The 22635-nt window shown below is 33.8% G+C and overlaps 1 protein-coding gene across 7 annotated transcripts in view; it reads left to right on the top strand.

The window, feature by feature from the left end:
- SHOC2 (SHOC2 leucine rich repeat scaffold protein) overlaps positions 1-22635 on the top strand; it is a 100946-nt gene that overhangs the window by 2389 nt on the left and 75922 nt on the right. The window contains exon 2 of one of the 7 annotated variants that reach the window (XM_057736645.1): positions 19464-19544. The exons of the other annotated variants lie outside the window; for them this stretch is intronic. The gene's annotated coding sequence lies outside the window, so the exon portion shown is untranslated. The remainder of the gene's footprint in view (positions 1-19463; positions 19545-22635) is intronic. 7 annotated transcript variants of the gene reach the window in all.

Raw genomic sequence — 22635 nt, 5'->3', positions numbered from 1 at the left:
TTTGTAACATTCAGTATGCTTATGTTCACGGTTTGAATTTGTCAAATGTTGATGTTTTCTATGTGACAGTGACAAGAATTATTAGGAATAAGTATGTAAATGGCCATTCCCTACATAAGGATCTTAGACTGAATGCGATAAATCTTTTAAATACTGATTTGGACATCAGGTACACTATAAAAGTTCTATTTAGTTATGAATATGCATTTAAAAATAGACCACAGAGAAATAAAGGCTTTGTCTAAGGTTTGTAACTTTCAAATGGCTTAAATGTAACATAAAGCTAACATACAAAACTATATTCTTGAAATGCCAGTTTGGTGATATGGACTTGGCCTATCTCTAAAGTTACTACTTTTTCCCAGTGTTTGTTCAGTTTTTGAAGAAAACATTTATCTCAGGTTGGCATTTGTTTTCTGATTGTTAATACAGTTTTCAGATTTTTAAGATTTTCTTTTAATTGTTATGAATTGTTATGGATTAAAGAGTGATATTAAGAAATACATTAATAACTTGCAGCTGGATTTTTTTTTTTTAAACTATGGTATTCGTAAAGTTGGTCAGGGCTGCATTTTGCTAATTGTAGCAAGTAAGACACATACAACTTGTGAACTAGAAACCAGTCAGAAATTTGAAACATTTCATTTTTTCAAAAGGAACACTAAAATTATAAATTCTTTTGTTATGCTTGCTGGAATTATACTTTTTAAATATTATTGTTTCTTCAGGTGACTTGGGACAGGGCTTGTCCCACGTTAGAGACAGATATAAACAGGAATTGTATGTGGAATGCTCCCAAAGATGGCTTCTGAATAGCTGCTGGTATATTTTTTTGCCTTGGCTTACGTATATAGATTTTCATGGGAAGCGTGGATAAAATTGAAATTCTTTGTTATCCAGGCAGTTAAATTGCACTCATATTTGTTTTAAAAATATGCTGTATAATCAATATTTGTTGTGTAATTTAATATTTCAGTAAGACTTGTGTTCTTTAAACAGTTTAAATAGTTTTTAGATTTTAAATATCATTTATGAGGAAAGAATCTAAATCTGTTGTGTTTTTTACTAAAAATATACACTAACCTGGACATGCAGATGTAAGGTTGAATTTTTTTGGAGATGGAAGATTAAATGAAAGACTATATCTTTATAAGATTCAGTTCACTATATCATTCATGTATCATTCATGAATGAAAAAGCATAGAATCTGTGCTTATAGTAGTAAAACAAAACGAGACCAAAACACCCCAAAACAATAAAAACAATAACAGAAAAACAAGTTGACTTCAAGTCCTTCAGTGAGCACTGAGGTCTATAGCATAAGACTAGTGGGTAGTTAGTAAATACTTTGTTATAGATGAGCTGGAGAGAAATTGGCTATAATTTAGCAGCAGAGTGATAAAATTCTTTTATGTGGCACTTGAGAAAAGAGTACTACAGATACTAAATTGGTTGCTATTTTTGCTTATTGTTAGACTTACATTTCATACATTACATATTATGCGTTAGGCGTAGTATATTGAGTAATTTAAGGCTAAAGCTTTAAGTGGCAAAAGTATATAAGTCAAATTTGCTGTTCCTGTCTTCTGAATTTTACATTGTATCAGTTATGTGCTATAGATCTTTCTGGAAATATTTTTTTTTCTGTTAATGTAGTAGTTAAAAGTTTATATTTTCCTAACTACCCTGACTTTTAAAATATGATGTTTCTAAGTTACAAGGTGACCTACAGTGTGCTTGAAGTTGATATAGAGTGCTCTGAAATGTAATTGTCAACCAGTGTAGGTAGAAAAGAGCATGCATAAGTCTCAGCAACTGATTTATGTTCTAAAATATGTAGTTGCATTATTTTAAGGTAAACTAATGTTCCTTCTGACTTTGGCATTTTCTCCTCATTCCCAGTTTTTTAGCACATCATCTTTAACTTAGCAAATCAAAGTTCTAACATGAAAAGAGTATTCTGATTACAAAGGGCTCTTCAGCTTTTGAGATGTTGGTAACACATGCTTTTTGAGAAAATATTATATTACCATTAGCAAGATTTAAAGAACTAATTAGATATTTCACATTATATATCTCATTCCAGCTTTTCTAAAGATCAGAACTGATTGTAAAAAGTAGTTCATGCTGTAAAAGGTAAAGAGGTTCTTTTATCGGAAAGAATGAACATATTTCTTGAAGCTAAAACATTACAGTTGACCTTAAAAGAGGGTATAATTGGTCCCTATGTGAAATGAACCTGAAAGACTTTTATGAAGTATCAATATTTTGGCATATCTATCTTCTAATGTTCATAGCACTGTGAACACACAATTTAAGCATTTTATTTGCCCTCAAACACTACTTATAAATCCTGCAAATTTAGTTAAATAATTTCACAGTTGACAGATAAATCTTTTTTCTTTTAATTTTTCTGATGTCTTGGACGTAAAGTGGAAATGACTTGTTCTGACACGGATAATGTCTAGAATTTGGAGTTAATTTCATCAGTTAAATTTGGGCTTTCTCAGTTTCCAGTTTTGTGTTGTGTAACAGTCCTTCCTGCTTTCAGGACTTTTACAATTTTGCAGATAGTCTTTAAGTTAACTTGTAAATTTTGTTCTATAAATATTTCTTATTAACTAGTTTCATACTCCCTGATGTCATAGACCTTCTACTGAGTGCCTTGTGTGTCCTGTACTGTGAGGGTAGAGGGATAAATATACTATGTTTCCTGCTTTCAGTAAGTTCATGGTTTGTTGCATGAACCCAGGCAAGCAGTAGTTAATTGTTTTACAGTGTGACAAGTGCTTTGATAGCAGTATACACTGAAGAACTCAGATGAGTTAAATTCAGACTGTATGTATAACCAGCAATGCTTACTGAAGGATACAACCTGAACTAACTCTTAAAGAATAAGTTGGACAGGTAGAAGGTAGAAAAAGCATAGAAGTTAGAAATGTTAAGGTCCATTTGGAGAATTTCAGGGAATAACAATTTGGAGTCCAGATATGAGCTAGTATTTTAAGTGATAGAGTAGGCTTTCATTAAAGTTATTATTTTTAGAGATTATGTCTTGTGTGCCTCATTTAATTTGGGCCTTGAACTATGGATCTGCATTAATGTTGGGGAGCTGCTCCAAATTATTTTTTAAAACTTTTAACTATGTACATTTTTCCATTGATATTTTAATTAACTACAAGAAGAGCATATCAGCCTAATGTGGAATAATTCTGAGGCTTAGAACTTGGATAATGATAAAATGTTTCAAAATCATATTTAAATATATTTTTCTCAGCATTTATACATTGTGTTAAGAGTAACATTGATGAATTTACTTCCTTAAAACTCATGGTAAGTTTTTATTATACAAACATTTAAAATGCACTCTTCTGAGAACATTAAAAGCAACCTCTTTCCATACTTATTTCAGAGTGCCATTCTTTGCTTTAGGTAAATCAGACTGTATGATCAGCAGTTATATCCTGGTGAAAGTCTTTGTATGGCTTTATATGATTTAAAAGTTCTCTGAACTTAAATATTAAGTAATTTTTCATACAGTATGATTTAATACTTATTTGAGGGTACAGTGAGGGACCTTCTCTGTCATTCCAAACTTCATTCCCCCCAGAGTGCCATAGTTTCCCACTTTAAAACATTCTTGTATTTCCGTTTTTTTGTTGTTGTTGTTTTGTTTTGTCTTCATCCTTCCTATTTTCATTATAGAAATCTGAGAAATTCCTTTTTAAAATTTCCACATTTTAGCAGTTACCTTATGTATAACATCTCATTTATCTCAAGGCTATTTTTTAGGAACTAAAACTTTCTGTATCATCTCCTTGGATACAACCCCAGGCTCTCTTCACCTGGCTAACCTCCTAATTGCCCTTCAGGCCTCACTATTACATCCTTTGGTAGGCCTTTGATCTCTAGTTAGGTTCGCTTGTTTTAAGGTCCCTTACCACCTGTATTTCCTTTTTATAATACTCATTATTTTTGTAATGATGTGTTTAATGTCTTTCTTTTTTGCTAGACTCTAAGCTTCATGGTGAGCACCAAGTATGTCTGCCTTCTTTACTACCATTTCTCCAGTATACAATGTCCTGACCTTGTAGGCTCCTAATAGAAAATTAGTTTAGATTAATAGTCTAGGGCTGCCAAACAAATAGGCCATTAAAAAGGACAAAGAGATGTCATAGTGCTTTTGCTCTTAAACACATTTCCTGCTCTTAGAACCCCCTAGGCCTTAATTGAGGGCTCTTTAAATTCTTATAATGTACACTTCTAAAAAGTTTGGTAACCAAATGTAAAAAGGACTAGGGTACTCCTTGAGGCCATATGAAAGTTGAAAATAAGAGGGTAAAATACCTAAAAAGCAGATATGACATTTAAAAAATATAGCAGTTTAAGACAAATTAATGGAATAAACACTTAAAATCTTTTAAGATGCCATTTGTTTTATATGTAGAACAGTAGAGCAAAAACAACAATGTAAGATCATGATGAAGAGATTAATTGCTTAATCTTTAAATTTTGTTAAAGATGACACGAGCATGTATTATATTTCAGAAAGGTTTCCATCTAAATTGATAGAATTAAGAATCTTAATGTGGTAACTTTTTGTTATTGGGAAGATTTGCTTAAGGAGATGAAAGGTAATAAATATTGTAAGTATTGAGTAAAATTAAGTTGAAGCAAATAATTGTCTGAAAGTACTGAGTCAGTGCAGTATATTGTTACTGCCTTACAGTTTGTAGATTTTATACCTACGATGTGTTTCTTTGTGTACTGAGGTGTGAAATATGTAAAATTGAGTTAACAACATGTTTATCAATTTTGAATAAAAACTACCTGTTGCAATATGACAAAATGACATAAGTATTTCCACAACTTTTAAACTGTTAGAGTAAGTTTTATTTGTTTATTTAATTTTGGCATTTCTTGGTAACCTGGACTGGAAAAATTAGATTGGAGGTCATAATTACTTCTTTGCTAGAAGTCCGTAGAGTGTAACAGCTTGGGTGACCTGAAATAGATTATATTTAATTCAGCTTTGTTTTTTATATCTTCTGGGATAAAGAATTTGACGTGTCACTAAAGGGCATTAGTTCTGGTTAAAATAAATTGCATTTTGTCTTAGTTTTGTAATCTATTGAATTCTCTTTGACTATATAAGGATAGGTGAGAGCTAGTTATTTGTTATTTTGTTGCTAAAACAAATATTGGTTTATCTACCATGTGTTAATTATAGTTTTAAACTCATAGAAATGGGATGCTTATATACCAGACAGCTTAAAATAGTAAGGTTTTATGATTTAGTCTTGAAAATATTTATTGCTCTACTTTGGAAGTAGGGATTTGACGTTCTTAATACTAGAAATATGGCCTAGTTTCAAAACACCCACTAAGCAACTGTGGAAAGTCAGCATGCTAAATGGCTTGTGATGCTGCAGTATTTTTTAATTTTTCCCACCTCCTGTTATATAATAGCTTATAGTAGTACACACAGAGCATGATTATTTAGGACAGGAACAAAGTGTATTGAAGCTCCAAAACAGGTGAGACTGTGTTGGGCTTTCAGTTGGGCAGTAACCTAAAGATGATCAATATAATGATGGTGAGTGCGCAAGTGAGTGACATAAATCAGGTAGTAATGTTTTAGGTTGCAAATAAGGCATGAAAAACAAGAATTGTTTTGGGGCTTGAGAAAAATGACTTTTTAAAAATGGAGTCACTACTTTTGAAACACAAACATTTAAAAAAATTCTATTAAAATGTATTAATATTTTTATTTATAAAGTTTGACAACTCTAATGTAAACATTTCCATGATGCTTGTGTACAGAACTTAAATATTTCAGTGGATATAGTTTTAAACATTTCCCCCAGAATGTTGTGCAACTCAAATGTTGCAGCATTGGCAGACTGTGAGAACCAGATACTGAAACTGATTAGAAACAAACTGTAAAGAATGAAATCTGCTAGTTTATATCCATTGTTCAAGATAGTATATTGTCAAGGCATTTGATAAAACATACTTTTACCAGCTTATTTTGTTAATTAAAAAAGGGACTGAGTTGATCTATACTAATTATAATATCAGGCAAATGGATATTAGAGTTAAATGTTTCAGTTTAAAGATTTTTGTGATATGAAAAAGGAAGGACTTAATAAATTTGCCTTAAAGGTTAGCTGTATTTTTTATAGAGTCAGCTCTGTCAATAATGCTTTAATGCATAACTAATTATCTACATACAAAAATATAAAAAACTTATCTGGCCTTTTTTCAACTGGAGCTCACTTACACCTGACATTTCCACACACACACACCCCCACACACACACACCCCCACACACACATTGTGATAATTGATATAATAATAATGATCCTGTGGCAAGATTTTGAAGATTTTTGTTTTATCAAAGAAAGTTGAAATTGTTTTATGTAATTGAAGTTTTGCTATATTTTATTCAAATTCTTTGAAAATGAATAATCCACAAATGTAGATTAATGTCTAAAAAAATAATTTATTAATTGACACATCTTTTTTCTGACTGTACATTACCCAGTTTTTATAACTAACAATTTGATAATATTTGAGTTGCTTCTGAGAGTAATTGAAGTATGGCCAAATAATGTTTTTTCATTCTGGCATAATGTAAGTAATATATCACTTGAAACCTGCAAATTACTAAATGGGATTTATATGTTTGTGGTGTAAGAATTTTTTGCATCAAAGCTTCTGTAAACTATGTGGGAGTCATATTTTGCAATCATATTTTGCATATAGTCACACGATAGTAGATAGTACATATCAGTTGGGAACTGGTTAGATTTAATGTGTTAAATTACAAAAATAAATGTTTTTTTTAAAATGTATATTCAAAACTATAAGCAAGGTCTGCCTTTGAATATTTAGAGTAGCTTATGATGGGAGAAATTCTTCATTAACCTTAAGTTAAATTGGGCTTGGCTGCTCAATGTATTTCTTTTGATCTTGTAAGAGGCGGATTTTTTTGCTTTCAGATATTTAAAAAAATGTAATACAGAGATAATGAGATTATATTTTTAAGGCCCCAAATGCATGATGTAAATCCTATTTTAACAGCTATTAGGATGACTATATAAATAATTAGTTAAACATACGGTCTTCATCTAAATAGTCTCAAAAAATGGAATGTGTGAATGTGAGAAAGACTATTTGTTTTATAGTAATGGCAACTTACTAAATACTGATTCTTAAATGTAAGATATCTACCATGAGACCACACTCTTCTAATCTTGCTATGTGTAGTAAATTTATTTTTATTTATAATTTTTTCTGATAGTTTCTGAAAAATAGTTTATAGAATGAGTAATGGATTTATAATCAGGTAAAGCCTAGTGAAGGAATGTGTGGGTTTTTACATACAAAAACAAAGCAGTTAAATGTAATTAATTTTTAGCTTAAAAAGTACTGAAAATCATTTGTTTAAGTTGAAAATACTTTTTGAATACTGTAGTCACCTTAGTGCATATAACCTAAGATAGCAATTACATTTTATCTTTTTTGCTTTACACTGATAATCAGGTAACTAGCTTTTGATTTATTGCCAATTAGCCCATGTTAAGTGAAGAATAAAGTGTATTTTGGGAATACTTAGGTTCTGTGTGACAAGTTTTGGTTTCCTTGGAAAGAAAGGCAGCTTAAACAAATATTCAGAGACAAATCTTTGTTTTTGAGAGTGTGTGGTGTAAGAGCTTCTCAGATAAAGTTTGGTCAAGATATTTGATGTTTATTATTATATTTTAGTTATATTGAGACATTTAAATCCCCCATACCCCACCCTGCCTTTTATTTTGCTGGAGAATCTTGCAGTTTATATATATAGTGAGTTGAAGTATTGTACAAGAGAGCTGTAATCTCAATTATGGCTTGACTTTTAGGTTGAGTAAACAGACATTTTCAATTCTTTTTTTTTGGCCGTGTTGGGTCTTTGTTGCTGCATGCGGGCTTTCTCTAGTTGGTGAGCGGGGCTTCTCATTGCAGTGGCTTCTCTTGTTATGGAGCACGGGCTCTAGGTGTGTGGGCTTCAGTAGTTGTAGTGCGTGGGCTCAGTAGTTGTGGCACAAGGGCTTAGTTGCTCCGTGGCATGTGGGATCGTCCTGGGCCAGGGATCGAATCTGTGACCCCCACATTGGCAGGCAAATTCTTAACCACTGCGCCACCAGGGAAGTCTGAAATTTTCAATTCTTTGCTCAAAACTTTTGTTTGCTCAGAATCAAAATTACATAATAAGTCTTGTGCTTTCTGGTAAGAAGAATCACCAGATTACTTGAAAAACTCTCATGTATTGGCTGCTATATAAAATTTAGTCACTCTCTTGTGTCAGTGCAAACTATTTCATCTTGCCTGCTTACCAAAGGAGGAAGAATTTTGAATGAATTTAGAGGTTCAATGAGTTGTTACCCTCTTGGCATGATTCTAATTAACATGGACTAATATAGAGCATTTTAGTTTTTTATTTACAGCTATTTCTTTAGCCTCCATGAAAACTATTCTCACCTTGTGTTCACTTATGCTGTTTAAGGATGTGTTTTTCCATTTCTCTCTGAACAATAACATTCCCGTGTACTTGTTAATTTTGTGTACTTTCTTGATCTTTGGTCTTCCAGTTTTGAAGGTTCCTTTTTTAACTCTTGAACTACAGAAATATATAGCTTCATGTGATTTGGAAGGGAGAGCAATTTATTGTCCTTTAAACTATGTAAAAGAATAAAGAGCACTTCAGATCTTTATAAGCAAAGGAAAATAGTTGAAATCTTGCCATTTTTAGGTATTCATTAAAAAATCTGTGTGATTTAGAGTTAATTTTAAGTAGAATATAGGGAAACTATGCAATGAGACAAGGTTTTTGTCTTTGCTTGTTGTTCAACTGTCTTCAGCAAGTTTTTACTGCATGCTTATTGTGTGCTTAATAAAAAGTTCATAGTATCTTTGAAGTTGTAAAGTACTTTAGAGTATAAATTGTAAGGAGGCTGCTATTTAGTAGGGTAGATAAAACCAAGTTAACAAATACTTATAATTCTTTCAGTAAATATAACTGCTAGGTATTATTTATAACTACTGGGATACAATTGTGTAAAAGACAGAAGGCTCTGTTTTCCCACTACTTTAAATGAGGGAGTCAGACAACTAACCTGACAAGCATGATACAGTGTGAAAAATATTCTGATAGGGTAAGTTTTAAGAGGGAGCACAAGAGAGGGGAGGCAATATTCAGAAAGGCTTTTGAGTAGTCAAGAAAGGCTTCCCTGACCCCTAAGCTGAGATCTGAGGGACACGTCGAGTTAGCTCAGTGAAGAACTGTAAACCTGTTTCTTTTCTTTTCTTTTCTTTTTTTTTAATTGGCCACCACTTTTTTCTTATTTTAATTGATTGTATACAATTATTTTTTAATGTATTTTTTAAATTAATTAATTTATTTTTGGCTGCATTTGGTCTTCGTTGCTGCACATGGGCCTTCTCTAGTTGCTGCCAGCGGGGGCTACTCTTCCTTGCGGTGTGAGGGCTTTTCAGTGCAGTGGCTTCTCTTGTTGCATGTGGAGCATGGGCTCTAGGCACGAGGGCTTCAGTAGTTGTGGCACATGGGCTCAGTAGTTGTGGCTCTCGGGCTCTAGAGCGCAGGCTTAATAGTTGTGGCGCATGGGCTTAGTTGCTCCATGGTATGTGGAATCTTCCTGGACAAGGGCTCGAACCCATGTCCCCTGCATTGGGAGGCAGATTCTTAACCACTGCGCCACTGGAGAAGTCCTTGTAAACCTGTTTCTGGTGGAATGAAATAGCTCATACAAAGTCCTGGGGACAAGAGATAGCAGGACTTGCTATGGGATCTGAAAGAAGTTCATGTGACCAGAGGACAAGGTGGGGAATGTTGGAGTTACGGCAGGAGAAATCAGGGGCCAGATCTTGAAAGGCTTCATAATTACTAAGAATTTTGGATTTTATCTTGAGGGCTATGTTGGTGGGGCCACCCACTCTCCCCTCCAAGTGTTCTAAATTGGACAGTTGCTTGATTAGGTTTGAATATTTGAAAGATCACTCTAATTACAATGTAGTGATTATATTAGGAGCAGGATGGGGAGTGCATGTCATGAGACCAGTTACACATCTGTTAGAGGAGAGTATTCAGTGTACCCTGGAATGCGGTAGTGGCAATGAGAATGAAGAGAAGTTGAAGAGTCAGGAGAAATTTTATGGGAATAATGGGTAGGATTTGGTGGTGATTGTTAGGATATGAAAGTTGAAGGAGACAGGAGTCCGGATAACTCCAGGATTCCTCACTCCCTCCCACTCTTTTTAGTTGATTTCTCCTTATATGTTATCTCTTTTAAGAAGAATCCTTTCTTGAGTCCCCCAAACTCCAAGGCTGGTTTAAATGCCTTCTTTTTGTGATGCAACAGCTCTTACACACTATGTTTTTGCCTTTTCCACTTGTTTGTGAGCTTACAGGTAAGGACTGTGCCTTGTTATTGTTGCATACTTAGCACCTTGTACAGTGCATAGCATTTAATATGTATTAAATAAAATGTTGCCTGAATGTAAATATAGTTTTTATATTTATAAAAATTGAAATATTCATAATTGGAGGAAAAAACTGGTTTCTGAACTGTCAATATTCAAAAATTTGGTTTATAACTTCAATGTGAATCAGATCACTCCTGGCACTTTTGAATATCTCTTGTAAAAACAATGTACATTAAAATTCAAATCTGAAGTATTGGATATATTTAGTTCCTCATGAGCTATTGTAGACTAATTTGCATGGACTTTGATTATTATGTTGAGCTCCTCTTGTGTTATATATTCAGGTTTTCTTTATAAATAATTTTATTATCCTTTGTCAGTTTAAAAGTGAACATAGGACTTCCTAGGTGGTGCAGTGGTGGGGAGTCCACCTGCCAATGCAGGGAACACGGGTTTGAGCCCTGCCCTGGGAAGATTCCACATGCCACGGAGCAACTAAGCCCGTGCACCAAAAAAAAAAAAAAAAAAAAAAAAAAAAAAGTGAACATAACCAAGCTATCATTTTCTTTTTCAAAGTGAACATAACTTTTCTCCCCTCCCCGATTATAAAAGGAGGGAATGCTTATTGTATATATTTTTAAAAAATAGAGATAAATAGAGGTGAAAGCCATCCTAATAACCAAGGATAAATGTTGCTATCATTTGATGGGTGTTTTTTAGACTTTAACATTTTTTATACACACACACACTTATTTATTTATGAATAATATGATTAAGTTAAAAATCATCGAGAGAGAAATATATGTAATTACATATATATATTTGTATATATATATATTTATATCACCTTCACAGGAAGAATTCTGATAACTAGTATATAACTAAATAACTCAACAGTAATGGAGTGCTAAACTTAAATTCCTACAGGAGATCAGGCAGGTAACATAAGTGAGTGAACTCAGTAAGGATAACATATGAGATTGTTGAGTTGGAGAACACTGGTGGACACAACCTCTATCCAGCACCAGTTGCTTTTTGTCATTAAGAAATGTTGACTCGGGTGTCCCTGGTGGCGCAGTAGTGAAGAATCCGCCTGCTGGTGCTGGGGACTTGGGTTTGAGCCCTGGTCCAGGAAGAGCTCATGTGCCGCAGAGCAATTGGGCCCATGCGCCACAACTACTGAAGCCTGAGTGCCTAGAGCCTGTGCTCCACAAGAGAAGCCACCGCAATGAGAAGCCTGTGCACCACAACAAAGAGAAGCCCCGACTCGCCACAACTAGAGAAAGCCCGCACAGTAACAAAGACCCAGTGCAGCCAATAAATAAATAAATTTATACATACATATAAAAAGAAATGTTGACCCAGTGGTGCCCACATTTTTTGATTTTTTTTAAATGAGAAGTAGAGGTCTGAATTTGTGAAGCTCCCAATTATTAAATATTGGCAAATTAAGAAAAATTTAAACCACGATGTGTGTTAAACCTAATGTAGCTGTGGTCTATATTTTGTGTGCATACCACAGACAGTGGAAGAATGGAAAGATTTGTTCACCCTCACTAATCAAGGAAATATAGATTAGATAATACATCATTTTTCATACATCAGATTGATAAAAATGAGAAAATAATAATTGGCAAGATTGGGAGAGTGTAAATTGATGCAGTCTCTTTGGAAGAAGACAGTTTGGAACTACCTATAAATATTTAAAGTGCACATAAGTTTTGACCAAACAGTTCTGCTTTCAGGAATGTGCCTTCAGGAAATACTGGTTCCTGTGTATGAAGATTTAAGTTCAATTTGAAGCATTATTTGTACTGGCCAGAAAAAAGGCAAATAGAAGCAACCTAAATATCAGTTGATATGCAAATGATTAAGTAAATTATGGTGTAGTCATACTACAAAGTATAGCAAGGAAAAGGAATGAAGTATATCTGTATTCTTGTATAGAAAGAGTCCATAATTTACTGTTTATCATTTATGTGCAAAATTATAATTTTATACATAAATCTATACTATGTGTATGCTATCATTTTAAAAGTATGAATGATACTCCATTTTGTGGCACCATGATTTATTGAGACTATTGATGTACATGTAGGTTATTTCTGATGTTTTGCTATTTATATGCACATTGCTGTGAACACCTTTTTTTGTATTTTAGTGTTGTCTCCAAAGATAAATTCCTTTTGTATATTATGTACTAACATATTAAACATCTGAACTTTTGAAGATACTTTGAAGAAATACATTTATATTTGAGAGTTTGCTATTTATGACCTTTGATCTGAGTAAATGTACCTTAGGCATGGTAGTCAGAGAACTGATCAGAAAAATGGCATTGTGTTCAGTCATCCTAGATTCCTTAAGATTTTTAAGGGTAATTTAAGAACTGATTTTTATCTGGTCAATATACGCTTATAACCCAAAGTCCAAAAGATGCAGACACATAAAGCAAATCTCTCTCCCACTCTGAAACCTCTTCTGCCTGATTTCCCTTCCTAGGAAACCACTATCAGTTTTGTGTGTACCTCCACAGATAATTTATACATATATAAGCATATATGTATATATTAATTTTTTTCATAAATGGTAGCATACTATGCTGTTCCAAAGCTGGGTTTTCCTCACTTAGCTATAATTAATCTAATACTTATGCAGTGCTTTGTATGTTCTAGGCCCTATTCTAACAAGCATTTCATTATTAATCTTCATCACAACCTTGAGAGATACATAATATTATTCATCCCCTTCTTACAGAGGAAGAAACTGAGGCATAGAAACTTTAAGTAAAATGCTAGTAAGTTGTGGAGCTGTAAGTTGTGCTCCAGCAGTCTGTCTACAGAGTCCTTGCTATTAGCCAGTATGCTTTATTATCTTGATTGTTTAATACCAGTACATGGTTGTTGCCCCATTCTTTTAAATAATTATATAGTATTTCACTGAATAAAAAATAATTTATATAACCAGGCCCTCGGTGATGGACATTTAGGTTATTTGAATATATTGTTGTTACATATAGTGCTACAGTGAAAATCCTTGTGCATATATAATGCCTATGTTATTTTGAACATACAGAATCTGCCTGTATTTTCTTTTCATCCTTTCAAATTTGAGTGGGGTGGGGGTGAATCTAGTATGCATAATTATATTTTGTTTTGTGATCTAATATCAGACTTTTTCCTTTAATGAGTGTCTTTAGTTCATCTCTGTTTATTATAGCTTTATGCTTATTTCCTCATCTTTTATAGCTGAGAGATTAAGACATAGATTGAGCTATATAACAATTGGTGTATACTTAAACATATAAAGCAGTATAAAGCAGTGTAGTATAAAGGTGTAAGCATACCTCAGTCCATTTCCTCTCCCATTTTTTGTTGTTTATATAACAACATTGTTGGGGTTGCATTATATACATTATATTCTGTAGCCATAAATATACCTTTTTTTTTTCTTAAGTCTAAGGCCAACAATGAAATGGAATCTGTGCTCAAAACTTGTATTTTGTCAATAGTTTTTCTTGTTTTACTTGCAGTTTTATTGAGATAGAATTGACATACAGCCCTGTGTAAGTTTAAGGTGTACAACATAATGATTTGACTTACGTACATCTTAAAATGATTACCACAATAGATTTAGTGAACATCCATCATCTGATATAGGTATGAATTAAAGATTTGTACAAATTAAAGAAGTAGAAAAAAACTTTCTTCCTTGTTATGGGAACTCTTAAGATTTACTCTCTTAACTTTCATATGTAACATACAACAGTGTTAATCATATTTATCATGTTGTGTATTACATCCCTAGTACTTCTTTATCTTATAACTGGAAGTTTATACCTCTTGACTGCCTTCATCTGATCTCCCCTCCTCCTATGCCTTGCCTCTGGTAACCACAAATCTGATCTCTTTTTCTTTCAGTTTGTTTGTTTTTGAAGTTTAATTGACTTACAGGACTGTGTTAGTTCTGGTACACAACATAGTGATTTGATATTTCTATACATTTCAAAATAATCATCATAAGTCTAGCTACCATCTGTCACCATAAAGATATTATGTAATTACTGACTACATTCACCATACTGTACATTTCAGACCTGTGACTCATTTAATTTGTAACTGAAAGGTTGTACCTCTTAATCTCCCTCACCTATTTCTCTTCTCCTCCACTTCTGTTTGCAACCACCTGTTCTTTACATCTATGACTCTTTCTGTTTTACTATGTTTGTTCATTTGTTTTTTTAGTTTCATATATAAGTGAAATCATATGGTATTTGTCTTTGTCTAACTTATTTCACTTAGCATAATACCCTCTAGGTCCATCCATGTTGTCATAAATGATAAGATTTCATTCTTTTTTATGACTGAGTGATTTTCCATTGTATATACCACATTATCTTTATCCATTCATCTATTCGATGGGCACCTAGGTTGTTTGCATATCTTGGCTATTATAAACAATTTTGTAATGAACATAGGGATGCATATATCTTTTCAAATTAGTTTTGTTTTCTTTGGGTAAACACTCAGGAGTGGAATTGTTGGATCATATGGTAGTACTATTTTTAATTTTTTGAGGAACCTCCTTATTGTTTTCCATAGTGGCTGTACCAATTTACATTCCCTCCAATAGTGCACAAGGATTCCTTTTCCTCCACATCTTCACCAACACTTATTATTTGTTGTCTTTTTGATAACGGCCATTGTGACAGGTGTGAGGTGATATCTCATTGTGGTTTTGATTTTCATTTCCCTGGTGATTAAAGATGTTGAATATCCTTTCATGTACCTTTTGTCCATCTGTGTCTTCTTTGGGAAAATATCTGTTCGGGTCCTCTGCCCATATTTTAATCAGGTTGTTTTATTGGCATTGAGTTACATGAGTTCTTTATATATTTTGGGTATTAACTGGTTATCAGATTTATCATTTGCAAATATCTACTCTCATTCAGTAGGTGGCCTTTTCATTTTATTGATAGTCTCCTTCACTATGCAAACTTTTAGTTTGATGTAGTCCCATTTGTTTGTTTTTGCTTTAGTTTCCCTTGCCTGAGGAGACATATACAGAAAATATTTCTAAGACTAGTGTCGATGAGTGTACTGCTTGTTTTCTTCTAAAGGTTTTATGGTTTAAGGTCTTACATTTAAGTCTTTAATCCACTTTGAATTTATTTTTTATATGGTCTGAGAAAGTAGTCCAGTTTGATTCTTTTGCTTGTAGCTGTCCAGTTTTCCCAACAGAGTTTATGAGAGAGGATGTCTTTTCCTAATGTGTATTCTTGCCTCCTTTGTCATAGGTTAATTGACCATAAGTTTATGAGCTTATTTCTGAGCTCTCTATTCTTTTGAGAGCTATGTGTTGAATCTATGTGTCTGTTTTTGTGACATTACCATACAGTATTGATTACTCTAGCTTTGTAGTATAGTTTGAAATCGGGGAGCATGATACTTCCAGCTTTGTTCTTCTTTCTTAAGATTGTTTTGGCTTTTTGGGGTCTTTTGTGTTTTCATACAAATTTTAGAATTATTTATTCTAATTCTGTGAACAATGCCATGGTATTTTGATGGGAATTGCCTTGAATCTGCCGTGGGTGGTATGGAATTAATATTTTAATGATGTTAATTCCTCCAGTCCATGAGCATGGTGTATCTTTCCATCTGTTTGTGTCGTCTTTAGTTTCTTTCATCAGAGTCATAGTTTTCTGGGTACAGGTCTTTTTATTGCCTTAGTTAGATTTATTCCCGGGTGTTTTATCCTTTTTGATGCTATTGCAAATGGGGTTGTTTTCTTAATTTCTCTTTCTGATAGTTTAGTTAGTGTATAGAAATGCAACAGACTTCTGTATATAAATTTGGTATCCTGCAACTTTATGAAATTCATTGATGAGTTCTAGTGGTTTTTTGATGGTGTCTTTAGGAGTTTCTATGTATACTATCATGTTATCTACAGTGACAGTTTCACCATTTCCTTTCCAGTTTGTATTCCTTTTATTTCTTTTTCTTTTCTGATTGTTGTGGCTAGGACTTCCAATAATATGTTGAATAAAAGCAGCAAGTCATGTTTCTGGTCTTAGAAAAACTGATTTCAGCTTTCACCAGTGAGTATAATGTTAGGGTTGTCATAATGGCCTTTATTATGTTAAGGTATATTCCCTCTATACCCACTTTGTTGAGAGTTTTTATCATTAATGGATGTTGGGTTTTGTCAGAAGGTTTTCTGCATCTATTGAAATGATCATATGATTTTTAGTCCCTAATTTCTGATTGTGGTGTATCACATTGGTTTGTGGATATTGAACCATCCTTGTACCCCTGGGATAAATCCCACTTGATCATGGTGTATGATCTTTTTAATATATTGTTGAATTTGGTCTGCTAATATTTCTTCAAGGATTTCTGCTTCTGTTCATCAGTGATATTGGGTGTAATTTTTTTTTTTTTTTTTGGCAATGGTTTTGTCTGGTTTTGGTATCAGTGTTGCTGGCCTCATAGAATGACTTTGGAAGCATTCCTTCCTCTGCAATTTTTTGGAGTAGTTTTAGAAGGATATTTGTTAACTCTTCTGTAAATGTTTGGTAATATTCACCTGTGAAGCTATCTGGTCCTGGACTTTTGTCTGTTGGGAATTTTTTGATTAATGATTTGATTTCATTCCTGGTAATTAGTCTGTTCATATTTTCTGTTTCTCCCTGATTCAATCTTGGGAGATTGTACATTTCTAGGAATTTGTCTTTTTCTTCTATGTTTTCCATTTTATTGGTGTATGATTGTTCATTGTAATCTTTTGTGATCCTTTGTATTTTTATGGTGTCAGTTGTAGCTTCTTTTTCATTTCTGATTTTACTTATTTGGACCCTCTCATTGATGAGTCTGGCTAAAGGCTTATCAATTTCGTTTATCTTTTCAAAGAACTCACTTTTGGTTCCATGGATCTTTTCTGTTGTTTTTTAGTCTCTATTTCATTTATTTTCCCTCTGATCTTTATGATTTCTTTCCTTCTGCTAACATTGGATTTTGTTATTTCTTCTTTTTCTAGTTCCTTTAGATGTAAGGTTAGGTTGTTTGAGATTTTTAATGTTTCCTAATGTTTCTTGTATCACTATAAGCTTTCCTTTTAGAACTGCTTTTGCTATGTCCCATAGATTTTGGTTTATTGTATTTTCATTTTCATTTTTTTTTTAATTTTGCCTTGATTTTTTCAGTGATCCATTGTTTAGTAGCATGTTGTTTAGCCTCCACATGTTTGTGTTTCTTGCAGTATTTTTCCTTGTTGTTGATATCTAGTCTCATAGCCTTGTGATTGGAAAAGTTGCTTGATAAGATTTTAATCTTCTTAAATTTACTGTGACCTGTTTTGTGGCCTAGCCTGTGATCTATCGTGGAGAATGTTGCATATGGACTTCAAAAGATTGTGTATTCTGCTGCTTTTGGATGGAATGTTCTCTACATATCTGTTAAGTCCATTTCTCCAACTGTGTCATTTAAGGCCAGTGTTTCCTTATTGATTTTTCTGTCTGGATGATCTGTCCATTGATGTAAGTGGGGTGTTAAAGTCCAGTTTTTTTCTTTATATCTGTTAATACTTGCTTCATGTATTTAGCTGCTCTTTTGTTGGGTGCATATATGTATATTTACAGTTGTTATAGCTTCTTGGATTCATCCCTTTATCATTACATAACGTCCTTTTTTGTCTTTGGTTACAGCCTTTGTTTTAAAATCTATTTTGTCTGATATAAATATTGCTACCCTGATCTTCCATTTGTATGGTATACCTTTTCCCATTCTCTAGCTTTCAGTCTGTGTGTTTCTTTAGGTCTGAAATGAGTCTTCTCTTGTAGGCAGCATATATATATATATATACATATATATATATATATATATATATAGGTCTTGTTTTTGTGTCTGTTCAGCTACTCTGTGTCTTTTGTTTGGAGCTTTTAGTTCATTTACATTAAAAGTAATTATTGATAAGTATGTATCTATTGCCATTCGGTTTGTTGTTTTGGGGTTGTTTTCGCAGTGCTTTTTGTTCCTTCTTTTGCTCTTATGGTTTGGTGATTATCTTTAGTGTTGTTTGGATTCTTTTCTCTTTTTTTGTGTGTATATCTATTATAGATTTTTGGTTTGTAGTTACTATGAGGTTTATATACAGCAATCTACCTATATCAATATACATATTTTAAGTTTCTCATCTCAAGTTTGAATGCACTTTAACAACCCTGCATTTTTACTCCCCCCTCCCATTTACTGTTTTGACATTGTATTTTATATCTTCTTGTTTTGCATATCCCTTAACTACTTATTGTGGGTATAGATGATTTTACTACTTTTGTCTTTTAATCTTCTTACAGGCTTTATCAATCTGCTACCTTTACTGTATATTTTCCTTTACCAATGGGATTTTTCCTTTTGTAATTTTCATATTTCTAGTTGTGACCTTTTCTTTAACGTTTCTTATAAAGCTGGTTTTGTGGTGTTGAACTCTTTTAGCTTTTGCTTGTCTGTAAAACTTTTGATCTCTCCTCCAAATCTGAATGAAAGCCTTGCTGGGTAGGTCTTTCTCTTTCATCTCTTTAAATATATCATGCCATTCCCTTCTGGCCTGTGGAGTTTCTGCTGAAAAACAGCTGGTAGTCTTATGAGAGTTCCCTTGTACATAATTTGTGCTTTTTCCTTGCTGCTTTTAATATTATGCCTTTATCTTTAATTTTTGCCATTTTAATTACAGTGTGTCTTGGTGTGGTCCCCTTTTGGTTGATCCTGTTTGGGACTTTGTGCTTTCTGGACCTGGATGTCTGCTGCTTTTCCCAGTTTAGGGAAGTTTCCAACTATTATGTTCTCAAATATGTTTTCTGCGTCCCCCACCCACCCACCCCCCTGCCAGGATCCCTATAATATGAATGTTATCCTAGAGGTTTTATGTTATTCTAGAGGTTTCTTAAACTGTCCTTATTTCTTTTTACTCTTTTTTCTTTTCAGCTTCAGTGATGCCACTACTCTGTCTTTAGCTCACTGCTCCATTCCTCTGTATCATCTAATCTACTGTTGATTCCTTCTAAGGTATTTGTTATTTCAGTTATCTTCTTCATCTCTGTTTGGTTACTCTTCATATTTTGTAACTCTTTATTAAACTTCTCTCTGTGTTTATCCATTCTTCTCCTGAGTTCTTTGAGCATCTTTAAGATCATTACCATGTACTCTTTATCAGGTAGATTCCTATCTCCATTTAGTTATTCTTCTGCAGTTTTAACTTATTCCTTTGTTTGGGATATATTCCTCTGTCCCCCTCATTTTACCTCATTTGCTGCTGTTATTTCTGTGTATTCAGTAGGTTGGATACATTTCCTGATGTTGGAATAGTGGCCTCATACAGGAAATGTCTTACAAGTCCCAATAGCACATTCCCCTCTGGTCACTAGAGTTGTAAGCTCTAGGAATGTCCTCTATGTGGGCTCTGTCAGCCCTTTTGTTGTGGTGGGCTGCCTATTATGGGCACACTCAGATGTGGCTGGCTGCCAGTCTGGTTGGTTGCCAGGTGCCACCTTTTGTGGAGGCCACTGGCCACTGGTGAATGGGGCTGGGTCCTAGCACATTTGGCTACATGGCCAGAGGAGTCCTGGAGTGGTGCTGGCCTGCTGGTGGGTGGAGGCTGGGTCTTTACATGGCTGGCTGTGGGGCCACAATAGTTCTGGGACTGATGTGGGCCCAGTGGTGAGTGGGGCTGAGGCCCAGAGGTTCTGGGGTCTTGGGCCTGCCCAACAGTGGGTGAGGCTGTCTTGGTGCTAGTGCCGGCCTACTGGTAGGTGGAACCATGTCCTGGGGTCTCTGGCTATGGGGCCTCGGGGACCCAGACGTGGTGTTAGGCCACTGGTGGGTGGCACTGAGGCCCAGGAGGTCATAATTTTTCTATTTATCTTTTGGATGGTTGAACTTTATCAACTAGTGTTTTCTTCAAGAGCAGTTCATTGGAAAAATATTCCTTGAGTTCTTACATATTTAGTAATATTTACCTGTTGCTTTTACACTGAACTGTAATGTTAGACTCAGTATTAATTCTTGGTCATATTTTTTGTCTTTAAAGACTATACATATTGATCTATTGTTTTTGCCATTGACTCCCTCCTCCTGTTCATTTTTAGGTAGCAGTGAGTTTGTATAGATTCTCAAAGAATTCTCTTCGAATCCTTGAAGTACAATAGTTATTTTTCCTCCTGGGAAAACATATACCCTTGTAAACGCTATGATTTCTTGTTCATTTTGGATATTCCTGTGTCTCAGTGATGTCAAATGAAATTTGTGAAAGCTTCCGATATTCTAAACAAGGGATTGTTGGCCTTGCCCTTCTGGCCATGCCAAGTACTTTAGAGAACTGAGGTATGATAGTGTTGAGATTTGACGCTGCAAGCCTTCTCCCTTGCTTGAGACCTTACAGCATCCCTCTTTAACTCATTTCATTCTCATATATGTGGTTAGGGATGTCTCCTGGTGTGGTTAAGGATGGAGGTATAGTTTGTATTTCTATTTGTCATTCTTTTCTTAGTTGTTTTGAGATTTTTTTCAAGAGGAGAAAGAGACCGTATCATTTTTTACCTTGCCATTTTTAAACCAGAAATCATAAGGGCTGTAGGTCCAGTTTTGTCAGAATTAAGAGGATTTTTAAAGTGTAAGGAGTAGGGGGCGGTGGGATGAATTGGGAGGTTAGGATTGACATATATACACTACTATGTGTATAAAGTAGATAACTAATGAGAACCTACTGTGTAGCACAAGGAACTCTACTCAGTGCTTGGTGGTGACTTAAATGGGAAGGAAATCCAGAAAAGGGGATATATTTATATGTATAGCTGATTCACTTTGCTGTATAGCAGACACTAACACAACTTTGTAAAGCAGCTACACTCCAATTTAAAAAAAAAGAAATAGGCTTAATAATATTTGGAGAAAATTAAGGTGGAATTCAGGAAATAGCAGGATGATAACTTCGCTGTATTTTGTATTTTTAGAGTGAGGCAGGGAAGACCTGGGGCAAATGCACCACAGATTTAAAATAAAAGTGTGGGACTTCCTAGGTGGCGCGGTGGTAAAGAATCCGCCTGCTAATGCAGGGGACACGGGTTCGAGCCCTGCCCTGGGAAGATTCCACATGCCATGGAGCAACTAAGCCCGTGCGCTTAAAAAAAAAAGAAAAAAATAAAATAAAATAAAAGTGTGGATATAGGAATTATTCAAGCAAACATGAAGAAATTTGCATGTCTGTATAGAAAATTCTTGGCATTTGTGGATTTAATGGTCAGCATCTTTTTCAATCATAGGTGATTTTCATACAGTCCATTAAAACATGTCATGTAGTAATTTGTCAAGTTTTGCTAGGGCAAGAGTTTGAGTCTTGGGCACTACCAGAAGTATGAGTTTGAATTTAAACCTCCACCCCATTCTCACACCATATGAGCTTTTTATTCATTAGCTCATATGTTACTCCATTTCATATACAGTATTCTCATTGAGATTCAAGTATAGTATACATCTACTTTTTTTGTTTTGTGGTACTATATGATCTTTGGAAATTATATTTACCATGGTGTTTGTGGATAGGAATTCCAAAGTTAACATGGCAGGTTCTCCTTGAATGTGAAGGAGTGTATGTATATATACACACATACACACATTATATATATTATAATACATATACATATATATTTTATAAATATGTATATTTTATAAATATATATTTATATATGTATATATATTTTTTAGTAGCCTTCATTATGTGGTTAAATCATAGACTTTTATTACAGTTAAATGTAACCTTAGAGGTCATTAAAGTTATTTTGTCAGTTGAAAAAAAAAAAGTATAAGGAATAAAATATGTGCTGATGTAGTTTTCTGAAAGTCAAAAACAATTCATTTACAAAGGTTCTTTTAGATCAGTTTTTTAAATTAAAAAAATCAGAATTTAACATTTGAGTTTGATTACATCACTTAATTTGTATTTCTGAAGTCTTGTACATTACAAAGCGTTAAGAATGAGACTAGAAACTAATGCCTCTAGTTAGGAATTAGAGTGTTCTTTAGTTCTTTATTTAGATGTTGATTCCTTTTTTAATTGAATCTGAAAATTAAACTTTTGTACTTTAGTTGCTGCCACTAGAAT

Source organism: Hippopotamus amphibius, chromosome 5, assembly GCF_030028045.1.
Source record: "Hippopotamus amphibius kiboko isolate mHipAmp2 chromosome 5, mHipAmp2.hap2, whole genome shotgun sequence".
NCBI lineage: Eukaryota > Metazoa > Chordata > Mammalia > Artiodactyla > Hippopotamidae > Hippopotamus > Hippopotamus amphibius.
Note: the sequence above shows the minus strand (reverse complement) of the source record. Positions and strands in the feature narration are given on the sequence as shown.